Source organism: Muntiacus reevesi, chromosome 1, assembly GCF_963930625.1.
Source record: "Muntiacus reevesi chromosome 1, mMunRee1.1, whole genome shotgun sequence".
Lineage (NCBI taxonomy): Eukaryota > Metazoa > Chordata > Mammalia > Artiodactyla > Cervidae > Muntiacus > Muntiacus reevesi.
In genome coordinates this window covers 7559861-7584769 of record NC_089249.1, presented here as the reverse complement: position 1 = coordinate 7584769, position 24909 = coordinate 7559861, and positions in this window count along the sequence as shown.

Sequence of the window (24909 nt, the reverse complement as noted above, 5' to 3'; positions counted from 1 at the left end):
CCCGGGGGTGGGGGATCAGGCCAGTCCCTGGGAGTGCTGCCAGATACCCTGAAGAAGCAAAGAGAATCCTATACACCCCAAACTGATGAGGCTTTGAGAGAAAGAAGAGATTTCTTTATCTTCCGGCCACCATTTTTGTTACCTCTGAAGACTTGCAAATCAAAACCTGAAGAAGCCACTTAACTATTTTGGGGTCCATTTTTCATCTATAGTAATGAAGATGACAAAACTGTCTCTTCCTCTTCAAGGAGTTTGAGCTACTGCTATCAAAATGTCTTACAAAGAGAAAGTTACCCCTGGAAACTCAGCACTTACATGCTGAGGTTTGGCAATTTTCTCTTAGGAGAACTTTAGGAGTCCCTGAGAAGTGAGGCCTAGAAGCTTGTCATGCCTAACAGGAAAGACAAAGCTACTCTGGTTTCTGCAAGATCCTGCCAAGTGACGTCTCAGCAGGCTTCCTGCCACATGGGGCATTTCCTAAAAGCAAGGTGCCTGTGAGAAAGGCTGGTGGCTGCAGGGGAAGTGATCTTTACGGGATATTGGTTAAGAGACTGAATTCTAGAGCTAGATCACCCAGCTCCATCTCCTTCTATTGTGTGACTTGTTACAGATTCACCATCCTCTCCAACTTTCCATTCTCTCCCCTGTAAAGTGTGGATAATAGCTGCACAAACTTCAGTAGGTTCTATTAAAGAATAAAAGAAATAATGAAGGTATTCAGCACATTCAGCACCCAAAATGTTAGGCATTAATATAATTATATTTTGATATTAATGAAGGTTCAAGGATCATAGAGTGATTGACCTCACTTGAAATTAAGGAGTCAATAAATATACTTCTGAAGGGGGAATTCCCTGTCGTCCAGTGGTTAGGACTCTGCATTCTCACTGTCAAGGGTCCAGGTTCGATCCTTGGTCAAGGAACTAAATCTTAGAGGTGGGGTATTAGATGGAAAGATCTTCCACCCATGGAAACACTTAGGTTTGAATCATCTAAGATATTGTAGGCAATCTGAGGCCCTCAAAAGGAGCTGTGAGGGTAGAGATTCCAGAAGAAGCATGCCAAGGACATCTTGAGGTGCCTGTGCAGCAGGAACCAGCTTGGGTTGAGCAGCAAAGCTCATTAGCCATCAGAGGCTCACAGACGACACGAGGTCATATACTGTAATGTCATCATCAGACTCACTGAGTGTATAATACTGGAAGAAATGCAACATACCTCAGCCCAGAAATGAACTCTGGGGACTCTTTCCAATCAAGGTGTCCAACACCCTTTTGGCTCCAAAATGCTACCAAGAGGTAAACTGGTAAAGAAACAGAAGTGCACACCTCCCAAGTCCTATTCAAAAAGCCTTTGTTTTCTGTTGCAGTTATCTGACAAAGCTAAATATCATTTTCAAGACAATGAAAAAATAAAAACAATATTAGAAACCTTCCAAAAACAAAATTATATGGCCTGCTCCTAGATTTAGCAAACATCTTTCTTCCTGCAGTGTTGTCCTTTATTAAAATCTAATACTAATGTGGGGTTAATGTGACAGCGCCAAGAACACAGATGAAGTTATAAAGGAAATAAGCTTTTATTACTTTTCCAAAGACAAAGCAATAACTTAGAATAACAGAATGATGTTAAACTTTCCACCACTTCCCACCCTCACGTTTTCCCTTTTCTTTCTCCATACATAATCGGGAAATTTTCTTTAAAAAAATAAGGCTCCATTTATGAGTTTACAATAAAGCAGTAAGTAAGAATAATAGCTTATTCTTTGTGACAAAATCTTCTAGAAGCAGGGGAGACTGTCTTTAGAATTAGCCCCCAAATGTAACCCTATGTTCTTACTTTCAAGTGCACTAGGTTAACTAACATATTGCCACATAGTACTTGTCCCTTTTGCTCATTCCCCACGTTCTTTTTTTAAACCTTCTAAATACCTCTCAAATCTGTTTTCTCCTTTCAGGCCTTCTCATACTTCAGATGCTGTCAATCTTCTCAAACACATCCTCCCAGCCATCAGATTGTGACCTGTGTGGACTGAATATTTAATTTCCTCTTTTCCCTGCTTAAAAAAAAAATCAACTTCCTGTCACTTACAGAATCATGTCACCAGTCATGGGAATGGTCCACTGACATGTTCATCTACTTTGTCCTTAATCCTCCCTGCCCCTAGTCCCTGTTCTATATCCCCATGCCCCTAGCATGGCCACCGCCCACCACCACCATTTCAACCCCTACAGTTCTAGAGAGTCTGGTTTTCTAACACATCATGCCTCTGTAATGCATGTTCTGCACTTTCATATGCTGTGTCTCAATTACCTTCTCTTCTTGTTTATTAACAGTTGCAGAGCTCCTACCATGGGCCACATCTTACTCAATGAGCGTTATGAGTATTAACTCATTTAATCATTAACTCATTTAATCATTACATCCCTATGAGAAAGACTATTATTGTCCTCATTTTAGAGAGGAGGACACTTCAGAACAGATCAGTTAGGAAACTTGTCCAAAGTCACACAGCAAATAAACTGCTGGAAGAAGCAAGGAAGCAGGATTCAAACTCAGATGTTCCAGGTCCTTATCCATACACTGCACTGCCTCTTCCTGCTTCTTCAATTCCTCGTTCTGTATCATGTCTTCTGCAAAGTTTTCTCTGAGAACCTCAACTGCTCATCAACCCCCCTTATGTGCCTTATGAAGAGACTTATTATATGATAACTATCACAACTCTTCTTCTCATTTTAGACCATAAGTTACTGGAAGGCAGACACCATAATTCATCATGGTATCCTAGCACAGGTACTCAATACCTGCTTGACAAATGACCCAATAAGGATGACAGATAGCCTTATTACATGTTCTACAGTTGGTAGAAGAAGAAATTCAAAGAAATTGGAACCTAAGAATTACTTGGTTCTTCTAGCATTTAATGTATCCAAGGAACATTATATCTAAACCATAAATTGCAGAGCAAATTTGCATGCATGCCCCTGCCCCATTCTCAGGAGCTCTGTTAGATTAGCACTGTCCAATAGAGGAGCTGAGAGCCTAGAAATGTTCTATAGCTGCACTGTCCAGGGGGTGGCCACCTGCCTTTCGGGCACTTGGCTAGAATCTGAGGAACTGAATTTTTCATTTTACTTTAATCACTTTAAATGTAAATAATCACATAGAGCTAGTGGCTGGCGTATTATACTGCACTTGTGTGGACCACTGACAAGCTACAAAGTGGCTGCACACGGAGCAGTGATAGCAAACAGGACGCGGGAAGCAGGAAAGAATATGCGAAGTACACTCAGTGCTGGGTGACCACCTGCCCAGTGTGACTGGGACTGTGGAGCATCATGGCAATTTCAATGCTCCAGATGTGATGGTCCCAGCAAACTGGAACCACTGGTCAACCTACTCAGTGCCTAGGAGGAGCTAAGGGAAGATTCCAAACAAGATCTAAAGAAGCTGAAGCAGGAGATGGAGCAGGAACAGTTGGGACAGGGCTTCCCAGGTGGTGCTAGTGATAAAGAACCTGTCTGCCGATGCAGGAGACATAAGAGATGCAGGAAGACCCCCTGGAGTAGGAAATGGCAACCCACTCCAGTATCCTTGCCTGGAGAATCCATGGACAGAGGATCCTGGCAGGCTAGAGTCCATAGGGTCGCAGAGTCGGACACGACTGAATCGACTTAGCACAGGACAGAGTGAAGATAAAAACACATGATGGATGGGAAGGAGGTCTTTGTCTTAGCAACCCTATGCTCCTCAGATTTCCATGAATCTACAGATTCCAACACCCAGGTTCTAGTGTAGAGATTTCAAGTAAATGTGTATAACTTGCTTTTATACCTGCTTTTTTCCCCAATACACACACTTTTATTTCACTCGTCTGTCTCTTAGTTGGGGAAATCAAGACCACGGCCTACTCAACTCTCTTTGATCTGTCATTTAAATTTCCATTCTCATTCTATAATCTGTTAATCTTTCCAGTATCTCAGGGCAAGGCTGAATTAAATTCCCACATTGAATCCCAACATGAAAGGCATTTCTTTGTGAGCAGCTCAATATAATGTTCTTCTAAATGACATTTAAAATGTTCAGCTCAATAATGGAATGATAAAGAAGGGCACCCGGTGTTAGTACACATCAGTAAAAAGAACATTTTTTTTTATTAGTCAGAAGCCAAAAAGATAGAACGAGATAATTAAAAAAAGAAAAAGTTTATTCCTGTTAGACTGCCACAGGAGTATTATGACTCAAAATGTAATAGTCACTGAATTCCTGCAGGAATCTAACTTCTTAAAAAGACATCAGACATCAAAGTCTGAGTCATGCCACATTAACCACCAATGACCAGAAAAAAGTCTGAATGCCACTGGAAAAGTTAAATATTAGACTTTCCCGGAAACATCTAAACTCAGAGAAGTAGGTACTGCAGTTGTCATACCAACTTGTGTGCATTCTTTACAGGTTTCCAAACCCACCTTTGCACCCGCCCCTTTCTGTTGCTATGGTAACCCAAATAAATACTCTCCTGAGATTCATTTCTCTCAGACGCCAGTGCATCAGGTCAAACAGGCAGGCAAATAACTGGCCCTAAACATTCTCACTGTCCAGGCAGCCACAAAGAGCTAGTCCTCTACATAGCCCACCATATTTTAACATTTTCAAAGCTACAATTTCATTAGATTGGGAAAAAAAAAACATATTCTATGCTTTGGTACTTCTCTTATTTGGTGAACCAACAAGAGGAATCCTTGAAAAAGGTGAAAAATAAGGAGCTAAAAGTAAGAAATTCTCCTAACATTCACTTCATCTCTCTTATGTCCACCAGTTAAGACCTGAATGAAAGTTCTCAGTAGAATAAAGATAAATTCAAGAACTCTTGTGGTCTTACCTGCATATAGCACTGGTAGATGTGCTTTAGTACTTAGAATTAGGGACTGGGGAGATGGTTGTGAGGGAGATAGGTATTACCAAAAAAAATTTTTTTGAAGGAAAGCACCGGGTTCATAGAAAATTGCAGGCATAATTGAAGAGGGAAAGCCTTACGCCTTTTTGTCACTGAAGACACTATAGTTTAAAGCCTCTGGTTTGGTCACCCTCCTCTCCATATATGCTAAATACACATTGCATGTGGTGCAGATAGTTGTCAAGAGAGAGCAGCCAGAGAAGCAGCATTTTGCAGCGACACTGTATGTGCAATAGAAAACAAAGACACACTGCCTGCGCTCCCTCAAATCTCTCTATTCATTTTACCCGAAGATGAACAATATTTTGACCTCAAAACTACAAGCACCTATTAAAAAAGGGTGGATTGGACATTCTACTCTGAGACTTCTAGTGATAACAGCCCACATTGTGAATGCTTATACTCTCTGCCCCTTAGTTATGGCTCACCACACCCCTTTAAAGGGCGTTATCCCCACTTTCCGGATGAAACTGGGAGAATTGGTACAGGGGTTTAAATCTCAGCTCAAATGTCTGGACTTGCTATGCCTCTGATCTACCGTCCTTGAGGGTCCCCAGTGCACTTGGATAAATCAAACATTGACTCAAGATCTTCTACCTTCAAATGCCTCTATCTATCTATCTTCTCCTTCTCAATGCACACGCCCCCTCCCTTCCTCTCTCTCTCCCTCCTTCTGCCAGTACTCCTGGACAGCAGCATCAGTGGTCAGTTCTCTGGAGAGTTACTGCTGCCAAGACAAGACATGACTCCTCTACCCACCCTGTGGTCCAGGACAGAGCCAAAACTCTCAGGAGCCAGAGACCATGGGCCAGAGGAAGTTTTCATTGAGCCCAAAAGAACAGTCAAGGCTATGACCATCCTGGAGGGATGACTCTGAGAAGGTGAGACCAGGAAGACGCCAAGCAGCACGTCTACGCTTTCTATTTCAATGTCATGCTTTCCCCAGAAGTAGAAAAAGAGTGGCCTGGCCACTCCCATATGTGTAGTCGGGGCTTCCCAGGCAGCTCTAGTGGTAAAGAACACACCTGCCAGTGCAGGAGAGGTAAGAAATGCAGGTTTGATTCCTGGGTTGGGAAGATCCCCTAGAGAAGGGCACGGCAACCCACTCCAGGATCCTTGCCTGGAGAATGCCCTGGACACAGAAGCCTGGCGGGCTGCAGTCCATGGGGTCACACAGAGTCAGACACGACTGAAGCGACTTAGTAAGCACGCACACATGTAGTCAGGGACTCCAGTCAGATGTAAGGAGACAGAGATTCCACCCCAGGGTTGGATAAACCAGAAAGGAAAGCTTGGAGCAGACACATAACAAGCGCAATGGGATTAGAGGAATTCAAAGGGGATGAATGAGAGCAAAGGAGAGTGAGCAAGCAGGTCAGCCCACATCTTGGCCCCTCTGCGCCCCACTCCCAGGCTCCGGGTCCACCATGACCTCAGTGAGAGCCTGGCCGTCCTCCCTGCCCACCAGTTCCTGAGCACTGGCTCCCCCCTTTCTCTCCACAACAGATTTAAACTGAGCTTGGTATTTTTGAGGGTCAGCATGGGTATTTTTCAGGGATTTTTGAATACCATTAACCTTTTCTTATAAACCACTGCCTTTTTCTTACTAGGCACTCTACGCTACCTATGCTGGAGAGACTTTAGTTTTGAAATGCCTGTTGGAGTTCTTAACGGCCATTGGTGCAAATGGGACTTAAACGTGAAGAAATTTGCCTTAAAGGCAGCTAATTTTCGGAGGGGAAGACATCTATTCTATAGACCAAGGAATATTTGTTTTCAACATCAAAGGGTTTACATACATGCCTATTCCTCCCCAAAGGACAGTACAGAATCTTAGAAGCAGAGGCCTGGCCTGACCCACTCATGATTGTTCCTCGCCTGTGGCTCAAGATATCTTGTCACCAGGACTCTGGGTTTCGGGTAACTGCCTCGTAAGTGGATTCAGCTCTTAATCTGGATTTCACATTTTCCTCCTTTGTTACAAATGATTTAATTTCTCAAGAATTAAATTATTTTCTAGAGTTCTTCTAAATTAAATGAGGAGTAAATAAAAAGGCCTTAGACAAAAACTGAGTAATTTTATTAGGGATATGATAAATGTGATAGGTTGCAGTAGCCTGAAAATCCCATTATATGCAATTAAGGAGCTACATTAATATAATTGTAGACTTCCGAGCATTTCAGCTGAGCACATACAGTATTTACAGATAATTGCATAGTAAGGGGGAAGATGCAAGCTGTGCGTCTAGCACACACGTGACTCACGTTGTCAAATTAAAACCTGGTTGGGTTTCTCCTTGAGTTATTATCTCTACAAAGCTTAATTTTTTTCTTTTCAAGAAGGGAAAATGCACAGGTATGCAGACAAAATATTTCCTATTAAGAACCATACAAAGTGCAGTGAAATTACTGATGCCATTAAAGTAATAGTCATTTGGAAAATACTATTTCCAGATTTGTAACTTTGATTAGAGCTTCACTGAACAAAAAAAGAAAAAAAAAAAAAAATCAAAGGCAAATTAATACTGTAAACAGTATGAAAAGAAGACCAGGTAACTTACTTTTACATTTATGAGGCCTCTGATATAAACACTGCATGAAAATGAGCCTAAATTACAAAAAAAGTCTACGAATGACAGGATATCATTTAAAAAGTACTCAACGAGGCTGAAAGAAATCTGAGTTCAGAAATCTGAGTTCATACTCTACCCTGTTGGAAATAAATTACACAGTCTTGGGGGGAAAAAATGAAACTCTCTAGATCTCAGTTTCCTCAATTATAAAACTCTGTGGTTGAGTTAGATAACCACAAAAGTCTCCCCAATTTCTAGAAAATAAGATGTTATCAAATTGCTGAAGCAGACCCTGGAGGGTAAATACTTTTCAGCTACGAGACTGAATTACTAATCTGAATTTGAAAAAAATTATTTATTTTAAAATACCTAAATTTTTCATTCATTTAAGGTTACTTACCCCCAGATACGATAGAGGAATAATATGGACCAGACACCTTCAATGTATCAGAAAATGTGATAGCCACTTCCACATATACTATATATATTTGCATATGGATACGCTTTATTGGTGGACAAAATTATAAAATGGAGTTTGTACAGGGGTAATTTGACATTCCTTCTCTGGTGGCATAATCCGCCTGTCAATGCAGAGCCTAGAGTTTGATCCCTGGGTAGGGAAGATTCCTGGAGAAGGAAATGGCAACCCACTCCAGTATGCTTGCTTGGAAAATCCCATGGACAGAAGAAACCGGCAGGCTACAGTCAGTGGGGTCACAAAGACTCAGACACAACTGAGCATTCAGTTCAGGTCAGTCGCTCAGTCATGTCCGACTCTGCAACCCCATGGAGTACAGCACACGAGGCCTCCCTGTCCATCACAAACTCCCAGAGTTTACTCAAACTCATGTCCACTGAGTTGGTGATGCCATTGAAACGTCTCATCCTCTGTCATCCCCTTCACCTCCTGCCTTCAATCTTGCCCAGCATCAGGGTCTTCTACAATGAGTCAGTTCTTTGCATCAGGTGGCCAAAGTACTGGAGTTTCCGCTTCAGCATCAGTCCTTCCAATGAACACCCAGGATGGACTGGTTGGATCTCCTTGCAGTCCAAGGGACTCTCAAGAGTCTTCTCCAACACCACAGTTCAAAAGCATCAATTCCTCAGCACTCAGCTTTCTTTATAGTCCAACTCTCACATCTATACATGGCTACTGGAAAAACCATAGCCTTGACTAGATAGACCTGTGTTGGCAAAGTAATGTCTTTGTTTTTTAATATGCTGTCTATGTTGATCATAACTTTTCTTCCAAGGAGCAAGCATCTGCAGTGATTTTGGAGCCCCAAAAATAAAGCCCCCAAAATAAAGTCTGTCACTGTTTCCATTGTTTCCCCATCTATTTGACATGAAGTGATGGCACCAGATGCCATGATCTTAGTTTCTTGATGGTTGAATTTTAAGACAACTTCTTCACTCTCCTTTTCACTTTCATCAAGAGGCTCTTTAGTTCCTCTTCACTTTCTGCCATGAGGGTGGCGTCATCTGCATATCTGAGGTTATTGATATTTCTCCTGGCAATCTTGATTCCAGCCTGTGCTTCAACCAGCCCAGCATTTCTCATGATGTACTCTGCATATAAGTTAAATAAGCAGGGTGACAATATACAGCCTTGACGTACTCATTTCCCTATTTGGAACAAGTCTGCTGTTCCATGTCCAGTTCTAACTGTTGCCTCTTGACCTGCATACAGATTTCTCAGGAGGCAGGTCAGGCTGTCTGGCATTCCCATCTCTTCAAGAATTTTCCACAGTTTGTTGTGATCCACACAGTCAAAGGCTTTTGACAATAAAGCAGAAGTAGATATTTTTCTGGTACTCTTGCTTTTTCGATGATCTAACAGATGTTGACAATTTGACCTCTGGTTCCTCTGTCTTTTCTAAATCCAGCTTGAACACCTGGAAATTCACGGTTCACATACTGTTGAAGCCTGGCTTGGAGGATTTTGAGCATTACTTTGCTAGTGTGTGAGATGAGTGCAAGTGTGTGGTAGTTTGAGCATTCTTGGGCATTGCCTTTCTGTGGGACTAGAATGAAAAGTGACCTTTTCCAGTCCTGTGGCCACTGCTGAGCTTTCCAAATTTGCTCACATATTGAGTGCAGCACTTTCACAGCATCCTCTTTTAAGATTTGAAATAGCTCAACTGGAAATCCATCACCTCCACTAGCTTTGTTTGTAGTTTCCTAAGACCCACTTGAGTTCGCATTCCAGGATGTCTGATCTTAGGTGAGTGATCACACCTTTGTGATTATCTGGGTTGTGAAGATCTTTTTTTGTATAGTTCCTCTCTGTATTCTTGCTACCTCTTCTTAATCACTTCTGCTTCTGTTAGGTCCATACCATTTCTGTCCTTTATTGTGCCCATCTTTGCATGAAATTTTCCCTTGGTATCTCTAATTTCCTTGAAGAGATCTCCAGTCTTTCCCATTCTATTGTTTTTCTCTATTTCTTTGCACTGATCACTGAGGAAGGCTTTCTTATCTCTTCTTTTTATTCTTTGGAACTCTGCAATCAAATGGGTATATCTCTCCTTTTCTCCTTTGCCTTTAGCTTGTTTTCAGTTATTTGTGAGGCCTCCTCAGATAACCATTTTGCTTTTTTGCATTTCTTTTTCTTGGGGATAGTCTTGATTGCTGCCTCCTGTACAATGTCACAAACCTCTGTCTATAGTTCTTCAGGCACTCTGTCTATCAGACTTAATCCCTTGAATCTATTTGTCACTTCTGCTGTATAATTGTAAGGGATATGATTTAAGTCCTACCTGAATGGTCTAGTGGTTTTCCTTACTTTATTCAATTTAAGTTTGAATTTGGCAATAAGGAGCTCATATGGCAATAGGGAGCTGACTGAGCCACAGGCAGCTCCCAGTCTTGCTTTTGCTGACTGTATAGAGCTTCTCCACCTTTAGCTGCAAAGAATATAATCAATTTGATTTAAGTGTTGACCATCTGCTGATGTTCATATGTAGAGTATTCTCTTATGTTGTTGGAAGAGGGTGCTTGCCATGACCAGTGTGTTCTCTTGGCAAAACTCCATTAGCCTTTGTCTTGCTTCATTCTGTACTCCAAGGCCAAATTTGCCTGTTACTCCAGGTATTTCTTGACTTCCTACTTTTGCATTCCAGTCCCCTATAATGAAAAGGACATCTTTTTGGGTGTTAGTTCTAGAAGGTCTTGTAGGTCTTCATAGAACCATTCAACTTCAAGTTCTTCAGCATTACTGGTCAGGGCATAGTCTTGGCTTACTGTGGTATTGAGTGGTTTGCCTTGGAAACGAACAGAGATCATTCTGTTGTTTTTGAGATTGCATCCAAGTACTGCATTTCAAACTCTTTTGTTGACTATGATGGCTACTCCATTTCTTCTAAGGGATTCCTGCCTATAGTAGTAGATACAATGGTCATCTGAGTTAAATTCACCCATTCCAGTCCATTTTAGTTCCCTGATTACTAAAATGACAATGTTCACTCTTGCCATCCATCTCCTGTTTGACCACTTCCAATTTGCTTTGATTCATGAACCTAACTTTCCAGGTTCCTTGCTATATTGCTCTTTACCGCATCGGACCTTGCTTCTTTCACCAGTCACATCCACAACTGGGTGTTGTTTTTCCTTTGGCTCCATCCCTTCATTCTTTCTGGAGTTATTTTTCCAACAGCATATTGGGCACCTATTGACCTGGGGAGTTCATCTTTCAGTGTCCTATCTTTTTGCCTTTTCATACTGTTCATGGAGTTCTCAAGGCAAGAATACTGAAGTGGTTTGTCATTCCTTTCTCCAGTGAACCATGTTTTGTCAGAATTCTCCACCATGACCCATCCATCTTGGGTGGCCCTACACAGCATGGCTCATAGTTTCATTGAGTTAGACAAGGCTGAGCAAAAGTGCACCAATTTTACATTAAAAGGACTTAAAATCATCTTAAGGTCATTTAACATATATATATATATTATATACATATAATATATACGTCTAAAAAATATATATATATATATGTCTAAGATCATGGTCATGATCATAGCAAGCAGGCATCATTCCAAAGCCCTTTTTTTTTTTTTTTTTTTGGTCCACACCATATGGCATAGTTCCCTGATTAGGGATCTAACCCGCACCCTCTGCATTGGAAACTTGGAGTCTTAACCACTGGACTGCCAAGAAAGTCCCCTAAAGCCTCTCTGTGCCTAAAGGATGCTGCACCGAATACACTCGTCCTTACCCCTCAGAAGCAGCCGACAGAGAAGGTCCTATGCCTGTCTCCATCTTACAGATGCACTAAGGAGGTGGCAAAGAAGCTGGGCAACTTGCCCAAGGCCACCCAGCCAGCACGCACAGGAGCCAGGACTTGAACTCAGGTCAGACTCTGTATCTAAAGCAATGCACACATTGGTTTCCACATGGACTCGTAGAAGAAGTTATTCCCTTCTTCCCATTGCCCTCTAATCATTTAAGAGGTCAGAGTGAAGTGGATATGTAATAAACACCCTCTACCTAATTTCCCCTGCCAAATTCACAAAGAATAACTAACTGATCCAGCTATCTTCCCCACCACTGGCCCCGTGTGATGGAAAACAAATGTTCTTGCTAAAGGGCTTGGATGGAAGCTATCAACAAAAATGAAATCTCAAATGATAGCTGCCCAGAACCACATGGCAATACATTATCACTTATACAGTTCATGGAACATTCATTCATTTTCTTTAACATCAACTTTAACTTTGCAAGAGGAGAGTTGTGTTATAAAACTGCAAATTAAAAAAAAAGGAATCCAAAATTCAGAAAATGTTGATATGATTGTCTATCTAGCAGAATGGAGACAATTGGCAGTGAAATAATTGGTACATTTTCCCACTGCATTATGTTTCTCAAAACATGTTACTGTGGGAGGAGATTAGCTTCCCCTTTCTTCAGGAAGAAAATGACTTGTCTCCTATAGTGAATAGAACTGTCATTCTGAAAGCTGACAAATGCTAACAACCTTTGGAGGTGCAGTGGGCCAGCATCTAAAAAACAAATAAAATAAAATGAAGAATCCAGTAACCAAAGAAAGAAAGGTCATGAGAGGAAATAACAGGATAGGAACCCTTAAACACACACACACACACAAAAGTACTGGGAACTTGCTTAAATCTGCCTCATGTTAGAAATAACAGACTCATACCCTGAAATGGAAGGAAACAGAAACAAGTCATCCCCCATTAAAACCACTTCAATAAGCTCACTTCCTTATGTTAGGCTCCATAGCACCAAATCAAATATAATGGATTCTATCTTTGCTAAAAATATAGCTGCACAAGGAAGACAATTAGTAGAGCCAGCCACAGATGTCCAAAATAATCATGTTCAGAGTCAGAGATGGGCTCACTGGCTGAGGTGGCACCTGCTCCATGATGTAACTGCTGTAGCCTTGGTCCCCATGATCCTGGTGGGATTACAGTAAGACTGGTGACAGAGGAAAATGGACAGAGACCACAGGATGATGCTTTGTGAGTCAGATTCTTGAAAGACAGTTTTGACAGAACTAAGATTTTGGCAGATGGCAGCAGTCAAGAGAAGCTCTGGCCAATCCTGGTCTCCCTTCATCCTGTCAGAAGAGACTCCCAATAATGAGCTCCCATTTCATGGCAAATAGATGGGGAAACAGTGACTGAATTTATTTTGGGGGGCTCCAAAATCACTGCAGATAGTGACTGCAGCCATGAAATTAAAAGACGCTTGCTCCTTGGAAGAAAAGTTATGATCAACCTAGACAGCATATTAAAAAGCTTTGCCAACATTACTTTGCCAACAAAGGTCCATCTAGTCAAGGCTATGGTTTTTCCAGTAGTCATGTATAGATGTGAGAGTTGGATGGTGAAGAAAGCTGAGCACCGAAGAATTGATGCTTTTGAACTGTGGTGTTGGAGAAGACTCTTGAGAGCCCCTTGGACTGCAAGGAGATCCAACCAGTCCATCCTAAAGGAGATCAGTCCTGGGCGTTCATTGGAAGGACTGATGCTGAAGCTGAAACTCCAATACTTTGGCCACCTGATGCGAAGAGCTGACTGATTTGAAAAGACCCTGATGCTGGGAAAGATTGAAGGCAGGAGGAGAAGGGGACGACAGAGGATGAGATGTTTGGATGGCCTCACCGACTCAATGGACTTGAGATTGGGTTAACTCTGGGAGTTGGTAATGGACTGGGGGGCCTGGGATTCTGTGGTCCATGGGGTCACAAAGAGTTGAACATGATTGAGCAACTGAACTGAACTGAACTGTTGGCATTATTTTCTTTCTCCTATTTTATTCACCAAATAAAAACCTGTAACTGACAAAATTCATATTTTTGTCCATCAAGATAGAATATTTACATTCTTGTTATCCTACATATATTCCCAACTAATACTTATAGTCATAAAATTGGGGAAGAGAGGTACTGCTAAAAACCAAAGTGTACCTTAGTGTAAAGGTGTTTGCTTTAAACAATAACACTGTTCTGTACTTTATGGACATTTACATGTTAGGAACAGAGGGTCTTAAAAAGGTGTCTGAAAGACTGCATAAGAAATAGCGCTCTAACCAAAAAAAAAAAAAAAAGAAAAAAGAAAGAAAAGAAATAGCATTCTTCACCAGTAACCATAGCAATATGCATGACTACTATCTTAGGGCACTTGTTATGAACTGTGCACTATACTATGTATTTCACATATGTGAAGCTATTTGCTCTTTACCATTCTTGCAGGAGAACCCGGTTCAATTCCTAGGTTGGGAACATCCCCTGGAGAAGGGATAGGCTGCCCACTCCAGTATTCTTGGCCTTCCCTGGTGGCTCAGCTGGTAAAGAATCTGCCTGCAAAGCGGGATACCTGGGTTTGATCCCTGGGTTGGGAAGATCCCCTGAAGAAGGGAAAGGCTATTTACTCCAGTATTCTGGCCTAGAGAATTCCATGGACTGTATAGTTCAGTCAGTTCAATTCAGTCACTCAGTTGTGTCCAACTCTTTTCGATTCCATGGACTGCAGCATGCCAGGCTTTCCTGTCCATCACCAACTCTGAAAGCTTGCTCAAACTCATGTCCATCGAGTACGTGATGCCATCCAACCATCTCATCCTTTGTCATCCCCTTCTCCTCTTGCCTTCAATCTTGCCAAGCATCAGGGTCTTCTATAATGAGTCAGTTCTTTGCATCAGGTGGCCAAAGTACTGGAGTTTCCGCTTCAGCATCAGTCCTTCCAATGAACAACTAGGACTGATCTCCTTTAGGATGGACTGGTTGGATCTCCTTGCAGTCCAAGGGACTCTCAAGAGTCTTCTCCAACACCACAGTTCAAAAGCATCAATTCCTCAGCGCTTAGCTTTCTTTACAGTCTAACTCTCACATCCATACATGGCTACTGGAAAAACCACAGCCTTGACTAGATAGACCTGTGTTGGCAAAGTAATGTCTTTGTTTTTTAATATGCTGTCTATGTTGATCATAACTTTTCTTCCAAGGAGCAAACATCTTTTAATTTCATAGCTGCAGTCACCATCTGCAGTGATTTTGGAGCCCCCAAAATAAAGTCTGTCACTGTTTCCATTGTTTCCCCATCTATTTGACATGAAGTGATGGCACCAGATGCCATGATCTTAGTTTCTTGATGGTTGAGTTTTAAGCCAACTTCTTCACTCTCCTCTTTCACTTTCATCAAGAGGCTCTTTAGCTCCTCTTCACTTTCTGCCATAAGGGTGGTGTCATCTGCATATCTGAGGTTATTGATATTTCTCCTGGCAATCTTGATTCCAGCCTGTGCTTCATCCATTCCAGCATTTTTCATGATGTTCTCTGCATACAAGTTAAATAAGCAGGGTGACAATACACAGCCTTGACGTACTCCTTTCCCTATTTGGAACAAGTCTGCTGTTCCATGTCCATTTCTAACTGTTGCCTCTTGACCTGCATACAGATTTCTCAGGAGGCAGGTCAGGTGGTCTGGCATTCCCATCTCTTCAAGAATTTTCCACAGTTTGTTGTGATCCACACAGTCAAAGGCTTTGGCATAGTCAATCTTGCCTAGAGAATCCCAGGGACAGAGAAGCCTGGTGGGCTGCCGTCTATGGGGTCGCACAGAATCAGACACGACTGAAGCGACTTAGCAGCAGCAGCAGCAGATATTTTTCTGGAATTCTTGCTTTTTCGATGATCCAACAGATGTTGACAATTTGACCTCTGGTTCCTCTGTCTTTTCTAAATCCAGCTTGTACACCTGGAAGTTCACGGTTCACATACTGTTGAAGCCTGGCTTGGAGAATTTTTGAGCATTACTTTGCTAGTGTGTGAGATGAGTGCAAGTGTATGGTAGTTTGAGCATTCTTTGGCATTGCCTTTCTGTGGGGCTGGAATGAAAAGTGACTTTTCCAGTCCTGTGGCCACTGCTGGGTTTTCCAAATTTGCTCGCATATTGAGTGCAGCACTTTCACAGCATCATCTTTTAGGATTTCAAATAGCTCAACTGGAATTCCGTCACCTCCACTAGCTACAGTCCATGGGGTCGCAAAGAGTCAGACATGACTGAGCAACTTTTACTTCACTTTGCTTCATCATTCTATGAAATGTACTATTGTTATCCTTATTGTGTAAATGAAGAAACCAAGGATTACAGAATCTGTATACTTACTCAAGATGGTAAGAGTTCAAGTTTAGATTATTAGGTCATTCTTCATTGAAGCTAAACACTGTGAATTTTATAGTGTTAGATAGTGGATATTGTTGTATTGTTTTCTAGAGCTATGTTCTGGAATGTAGTTAAGATACTTGGGAGAAATTGTTTGAGCTCTTGCTTTTAAGCTTTACTAGGTAAGACCAAAGTAGTGTTCAGTCAAGGGCTAAGTATTCTTCACCACTGAGACAGAATGGTACAGGATACCCTATCTGCTGCCACATGAACTATGAAGTCTTATACTCTGACTGGTGGAAAGAGGAACTGGTCCCAGGTCTGCAAGAGCTCCTCATGTTACCTTTTAATCTTTTCAGGGGGCTCTTCCCCCACCCTTGGCAGTTTCCTCATGTCAGTGTGCTGATCAACCCTTAATCAAAGACTCAAGGGGGACCCTCTGCAGATATCCAGAGCTCTCTCCATGACCCCTCTTCTGTAAATTCTGGATTCTCGGCTCTGTCTTCTCTACTCAGGGAGACTACCCTGTTTTAGTTGGGTTCCCCTTCCCTGCGCCTTAGCTTGGAGACTCTCTCCAGGCAGTCAGCTGCAGTGATTGTAGGACTCACCTGGCTCACTTCCCATGCCTCAGGGATCTTTGTCCTTCAAGGCACGATGTCTTAGAAACTGTTCAGTGTCATTTATGTTGTCCAGTTTTCTGATTGTTCCAGGAAGGAATGTAAATCTAGCCCCTATCACTCCATCTAGGCCAGAGGCAGGTATTGTCAAGCTCAGATTTGAAGCTAAGCAGTCAGGTTTCAGAACCTGAGACCCTAACTGCTACCCTGATTTTTATAAAGCAATCAGTTGGGATCATAGAGGTTAACTGAAGAACTAATGAACATACCATAAGAAACTAAGTCTTCTTCCTTCTGATACAATTTTTCCCTAAAATACCATTATTTGTACAGTGATATTACAAAAAGCACAGAAGAAATAGATTTAGATCCTCTGTGGGTTAAATATTTTCTGCTAGGCTCAACTATCACATTTTCCTCTGAGGTAATGCACACACTTTCTGGGGACATTAGGCCTGGGAGATCATCCATAGAAGTTTGAGGAAAACCGCATGAAGCATTCCTTATGTTCATGAGTCTCACGTCATTAGCAGCACACAGCAGGACTGAGGTGGGTTTACCGATGTCTCTCACCATCAAAGGACATTAAGCACTGCGGACAGAGCTCGCTTTACCCAACACGTCTGTTCCCAAGGAGCTGTGCGTAAGTCATGTTTGACTCAACTGAACAATTCCAAATGTGCCAGTGAAGCTTATCCTTTAAAACAATAATAAGCTCTTTTAGGAACTGAATCAATGCCTACTTACATGCTAGGCAGCATCACGTTTAAGGGTACAGGGTTTGGAGCCTGGTGGACCTGAGCTTAAACCCCTGATTCCTAGCTGTGAGACCTTGGCAAATCATTTAAACTCATCAAAGCCCCAGATTCTTCTCCGATAAAATAAGGATGATGAGAATACCTACTTCTTGATAGGTACAGCATTGTTGGGAGCTAAGCCCAGTAAAAATGCTTAGTCAAAGTCTGTTTCTTAGCACTAAATAAAAGTTAATGGGAGAATGGATACAGGTATATGTATGACTGATTGGCTTTGCTGTCCACCTGAAATGATTCCATTGCTAATTGGCTATACTCCAATATAAAATTAAAAGGTTTTTAAAAGTTAACTATTATTCTCTTATATAGAAAAATGCAAAATTAATATAATGAGAGAAAATGAGAAATAAGTTGTCATCTCTAGTTAAAAGCGTTTTGAGGCATATGATTGGTGTTGGTCTAATTTTAAGTATACTGAAAGTTGGACTACCCAACAATTTCTTAGAAGAGTTTTATAATTAAAATATTTCACCCTGGTATCATTCTCTTTAAATATTGATTTACTTAATGTCATTCATCAATACTTATGTACCATGGTAACTAATCCTGCAGTGTTCATATCCTTTGGATTTTATTCATCACCTCAAGATGCCATATTCCTTTAGTTACCATTTCAGTAAACTAAAAATATCTAATTTCTTTCTTTCTTTCCCCCTTTCTAACTTACATGGATCAAATACTTCAGCACTAACCACTCCTACCACTTTCCACAAACAAAATTTTTAAATTATCAGTTCGGTCACTTATCCGTGTCCAACTCTTTTCGACCCCGTGGACTGCAGCGTGCCAGGCTCCCCTGTTCATCACCAACTCCTAGAGCTTGCTCAAACTCATGTCCACTGAATCAGTGATGCCATCCAACCATCTCATCCTCTGTCGTCCCTTTTTCCTCTTGCCTTCAATCTTTCCCAGCATCAGGGTCTTCTACAATGAGTCAGCTCTTCGCTTCAGGTGGCCAAAGTACTGGAGTTTCAGCTTCAGCATCAGTCCTTCCAATGAACACCCAGGACTGATCTCCTTTAGGATGGACTAGTTGGATCTCCTTGCAGTCCAAGGGGCTCTCAAGAGTCTTCTCCAACACCACAGTTCAAAAGCATCAATTCTTCAGTGCTCAACTTTCTTCACTGTCCAACTCTCACATCCATACATGACTACTGGAAAAACCACAGCTCTGACTAGACAATCTTTGTCAGCAAAGTAAATTTTCTAATAATGCTTCCCTCAGAATCATAAGAAAAATTCCAATGTCCTTTTCAATATGCTGTTTCTAATTTGCATCCAAACATACCCACCTAGAGGCCATGTCAATACTTCACACTATACGCTGATATCAATCTGAGAAAGCAGGTGAGCCCTAAAAGAATTGACCCAGCATGTTTAGATGAATAACTATCACTATTTTCATAACTTTTTCTTAGGATCTCCTAAAGCATCTGTGTTTGAGAATGAATTCTAATATTTCAGGTTGTCTGTATTTTAATTTGATAAATCTGGCAGTGCTTAATACGTTTGAAACAGGTATATGCTTGTATATTTGCAAAGTCAAGGAAAGACTATACGTGAGCTATGCAAGTGGTAGAATATTTAAAAGCATGAAGGTTGTCAATGGTATAAAATATGAATATTTATTATATCTGAGCACATCTTAGCATAATGTCTCTTTCCCTAGTGATTCCAACAAGTTTTAATGCAACCCAAGTATAAAATGTCACCAACTTACTTAAATAACAGCGTCCAAATCAAATACTAATATGGCAATTCATTTCTGAAATATCTTGTCATCAGATGCATTGTTATTTCATATTAGCAGCCTTTTGTAGCATCCAGGAAACAACAAGAAGTTCACACCAAAGCAAATTTCAATTAATTCAGGATGGAAAATTTCATGTGACACTATCAAACACTTCTCCAAAATTAAGATTGATTGCATCTACAATTTCACATTACTGTTATCTACTGATCTTATAGCTCTATCAAAAAAAGCAATCAAGTTTTTCTGAGAAGATTTACTCTTTTCAAACTCCTATTTCATAATGTCCATTATCATTATCCTTATATGTTTCACCAATGCTTGCATATTTTCTATTAACGTTCATTCTATTCTTCCAATATAGATTTACCTTGCTTTTGCTAGATAATTACATCAGCAGTGTTCATTTTTTCCAAGAAAAACAATAATCATTATCATGAGGATAATGTTCAAGAAATTACTTCTCATATTTGAGGTGATAAGAGGACTCAAATCAATTCTACAAATACTTATTGCACATTTACTAAGTGCCTATTTCTCTGCCAGACAGTGTAGGGGAGACAGGATACTTTCCTCCAGAAGCCATTGCTCTCACTGAGGAGATAAGATACAGACTAATGGGGATTCTGTATTCATTTATGTCTAGTATTTTACAAATCTGGTAGGCAAAAAAAAAAAAAAAAAAACTTATTAAAATTCAAGATTCTATACCTTATTTCTAGGGTTCTGATTCAGCATTTGTACTTTTAACAAGCACTCACCACAACCAAGTGATTCCAATATAAGCATATCTTAAACTACACATGAGAAAAACTGATAAAGATAATCAAAGTATCAGAGGACCAGAACAGGGTCTGGCCATTACAGATCAACAGTGTACAAATGAGCTGCCAGCATAATCAGGACTGTAAAGATGACCGACCTATAGAGTCTTACAGGATTGCCTGTACTAGCAGTGCTAGAACTGCTTTGAAATACACTTGATTTACAAAGACAAACATTTCATTCACCATGATCTTCTACTCTTTGACCAAACCAATTAAGCAATGGAAGAAACATTATAATCACTTACCCAGGCAAAAATAAGCATGTATTCCTATCAAAGTAACTAAAATAAATTTAATATTGAGAAGCATTAATCTGGGTTGCTTTCACATTGTATATACACTGGATACAATCCAGAACTCGCAAATTCATCAACTTTTGGTGACAATCCAGAAAGCAATGCTTAAAGGATAATTTCAGAGTCACCAGAGGATTTTCATCTCATGGGTAAGCCTTGCAATATTTCTGTGAAACCCTGTCATGTTAACTATGATTACTCTAGATTCATGAAGTCTCAAATAAAAATTATTATTTGAACACGTATACCTGTCTTTCTCCAAATATCTCAGACTGGCCTAGTATATCATTTCATTCATTTTATTATCCATGTAAAACCAACATGTCAGTCAGAGTCCAACCAAGAAAACAGTATTTAAAATAAGGCGAATTTAATACCAGAGGGATTTTGTTGAACAAGTGATGGAAGAGGTGAATAACCAAAGGCGACAGTAAAGCAACTGAGAGATGGGCAGTGTAGGAAGTCTCTTCCTCTAAACCCAATGAAAGAGGTTGTGTATGTGTGTTTCCAGAATCCAGGTGCAGGGTTCCCCACTCAATCCAGAACAACGGAGGTTTGTCTGCAGTGCCGACAATAAAGCAGCAGCAGCCAAGGCAGAGAGACGGGGAGGACATGCCCTGGCTTCTCCCGTCCTCCAGTCATCTGCAGGCGCTTACCCCTGCTGAGCCAGAAAAACGCTCGCTGGCACATGACCTTTTATTTTGACTTTTTGTACTGTTCACGGGGTTCTCCTGGCAAGAATACTGGAATGGACTGCCATTTCCTTCTCCAGTGATTTTCAAATTGTGGTGCTAGAGAACTGTGACACTTTCAAACTGTGGTGTAGGAGAAGACTTTTGAGAGTCCCTTGGACTGCAAGGAGATGAAACCAGTCAATCCTAAAGAAAATCAACCCTGAATATTCATTGGAAGGACTGATGCTGAGGCTGAAGCTCCAACACTCTGGCCACCTGATGCAAAGAGCCGACTCACTGGAAAAGACCATGATGTTGAGCAAGACTGAAGGCCAAGGGAGAAGGTGATGAAGGATAAGATGATTAGAGAGCATCACCAACTCAACGGACATGAGTTTGAGCAAACTCTGGGAGACAGTGAAGGACAGAGGAGCCAGGGGTGCTGCCGTCCTTGGGGTTACAAAGAATTGGACATGACAGAGACCAAACAATAACACCGAATGCAATCTCTAGAAACAGAGAGACCTCTGCTCCTTAGACTAGAACAGGAAAAAGACCAGAAAGGGGTCCAAGAACAAATAAGCCAAAGGATTATCTAGGAAAAGTGATGATGATAGTGATGATGATTATTTTTTATAGCATTCCTTTAAAATGGAGAAATGGAGTTTGCAAACAGAGTTTAAAATTTTTATACTCAATCCAGTGCTTCACTTATTCAACAATTCATGATGCCTCTAAATATGTTACATTTTATGTCCTCATTCTTTACTGCTCAAGTTTTCTATAACTTAAAATTCAATGCCTGAATAAGCTGCATAATTCTTTTTATAATATTATGAAATGCAAATCTGTTCTCCCTACTCATTTCTCTCACCTATACATCATGATACAATCTTATATCATTCCTGATATATCTTAATTGTCCAAACATCTCTACTTCATATTTTTAAATGTACATTTCTGGAGAACAATCTGGTATTTAAATCATTTAGCTATCATCATTTTGTTCCCATTTGCATGCATTAATGGAATTACTGTATCTGGTGATTTCTATTTCCCATGCAGAAGGCCATGTATTGGTCCCTTTAGCCTATTTACTGAGTAAGAAGAATGTGCTTAGATCGGTTTGCTATTTCTCCCCATGCCAGAAAATTCAATCATATTAAATATATATTGCATGGAGCTTGATGTTTAGCAAAGTGTTTTGCACACCGTGTGTGTGTGTGTGTAAACAGAATGGATTCCAAGGATAAAAAACAAATGGAATTGTAGGACTTGGTGTTTCCTTCATGTATTTGTGCCTGAACACATAAAAACTTTACAATTATATAATCAGGTTCTTAGAAAATATAGTTCTTTTCCCAATCAGACAGTTACCCAAAATCTGCGGATTATAATTCAGTTGATATCCATTTCTCCTTAGTAATCAATTTCTAGTCTCATCAGGTCAGTCTCCTCACTGACCACCCAACATTCCCATGTTCAACTGGGCTCAAGATTGTGCTAATCTACTGTCTACTCTACTAGCTCTAACTTCTCCATTCCCCAGTGCTGCATCTAAGCTCTATCTCCTTCATGGAATTACCCTGATGGCCCAGCCATCAGGGCTCTCTCCTCTCTCTCCTGGACTCCTATTAGACTTATATCTATGGTTAGTTGTTTACTCATTATTTCATGTATGTGCTCTGTATCCTCAAAAGTCCTTTAAATTCTTAAAGACAGAGCCTGTAGTTTAATTCCTACAATATTGTTAAGAGCAAGCCCCCAAAATATATCCACTGAGTGCCACTGAAGCTCCATAATCAGTCCTAGAGAGGTGTTTCTGAAGTCACCAGAGCATGATGGGGCATCAAGAGAGGAATGGATAAAGAAAGATGTGGTCCATATATACAATGGATAAAAAGGAACAACCATAAAAGGAACAAAGGTCATTTGTAGACACATGGATGGACCTAGAGACTATCATACAGAGTAAGTAAGTAAGTAAAGTCAAGAGAAAAACAAATATCATATGTTAATGCATATATGTGGAACCTAGAAAAATGATGTGCTCAGACTTTCAGCCATATCTGACTGCTTGCGACCCCCTTGCGAGCCTGCCAGGCTCCTTTGTCCATGGGATCCTCCGAGCAAGAATACTGGAGCAGGCTGACATCTCCTTCTCCAGAGGATCTTTGATTATCTTATTCACAAAGCAGAAATAGAGACACAGATGTAGAGAACATGTATGATGCCAAGGGGAAAGGGGGATGGGATGACTTGGGGGTTTGAGACTGACACATGTAGAGTATTGGTACTGTGCATAAAACAGACGACTAATGAGAACATGCTGTATGGACTGTGGTGAGCTGAATGGAGAGGAAGCTCAGAAGGGAGGGGGTACCTGCATGTGTGTGGCTGACTCATTTGGCAGTACACCACTGCAAAGCAACTGTACTCCAATAAAAATTAATTTAGGAAGAAATAAAAGGTGGTGGGGAAAAGGCAAAAAGGAATGATGTCCTAGTGCAAAATGTAGAACAACAGATGAAAGACCAGTAACCTAGAAGGAAACAGAAATAATCAATTTCCAGTACGCAGGAGCAGACCTCCTCTAAAGAAACTTCTCATACGCTTTGGGGAAGTCTCCAAGACAGTTTTCTTCCCTTTGGAAAAAAATAATCATATTTTTTATCTTCACTGATTAAATTTCTTTTGTTTTAGCCAGCAATATATTTTTGCTGCCTCTCGCATCTTGAAAAATAACTCTGAGGAATTTCATCTCATAGTCACTCTTTATTATCTGTCTTCTACCCCGTCTTAATTCAGTTTCATCAGGACGATCAAATCTAAAGCCCATCTGTAGCGTGATTAGATGTTCACTAAATGTGATTTTTAAAACTCAAGTCTCATGATATCATCATTCTTGGAGCCTCCTGAAGGTCGACAGGGATTACACCAGTGACAATTAAACAATGTGGCTTCCTCTTCAGATGCCTCCTCCTCCACCTGCCTGGACCTTATTGTTCTGACCTATCTCCTCATTTAAACCTCTCAATACCAATATGTCTTCAACTTAAGAATCAGTGTTCTCCCCTGCTCCAGATTCTTTTTCCCAGTTGCTTCTCTTCATTTAATCTTCAGGGTCATCTCAATCCCCATAAATCTAAACATAGCAATCAAACGTCTCCTCTCTTTAAAATGTCTCACCACTGGTGGGGTGCAAATCCCCGCTCCTGACTGACTGGGCAATTTAAAAGAAAGATGGTGAACAGAGGAAATTATGTCTCCAGCAAAAGGCCATTTCATTGGAAACATGGGTTGAAGGGAAGCTTTTGCTTTTGTTATTGAAAGGGTTCATGTTTTGATCTCTGCTTTGAGAAGGCTTTTTCTTGAAAAACTTCTTGCCATTTATATGAGGTCTGAAAAATCAAGGTGTTGATAACCCACTACGAGTGTTTTGTTTACTAAAACAAAAAGACGCTACTAAACCTGAAGTGGGCTAAGTCTCTCCTCAACCCCTACATATAGATAGCTATTGTACCACTTAACATGACTGCAGCAGGCTTCCTGCTAGGATTCTCTCCTTCTACAATCACTAATTTTTTACTAACTAGTTAGTGAGCACTTATAATCAGCAAGGCATTAATCTAGGTGCTGAGAAGCCAATTAGAATTAACATGACTCAGCCTCTGTTCTCAATGACATAGATATGATAGGTATGCATACAAATGTTGTTGTTTGGTCATGTCTGACCCTTTTACAATCCCACAGACTGTAGTCCACCAGGCTCC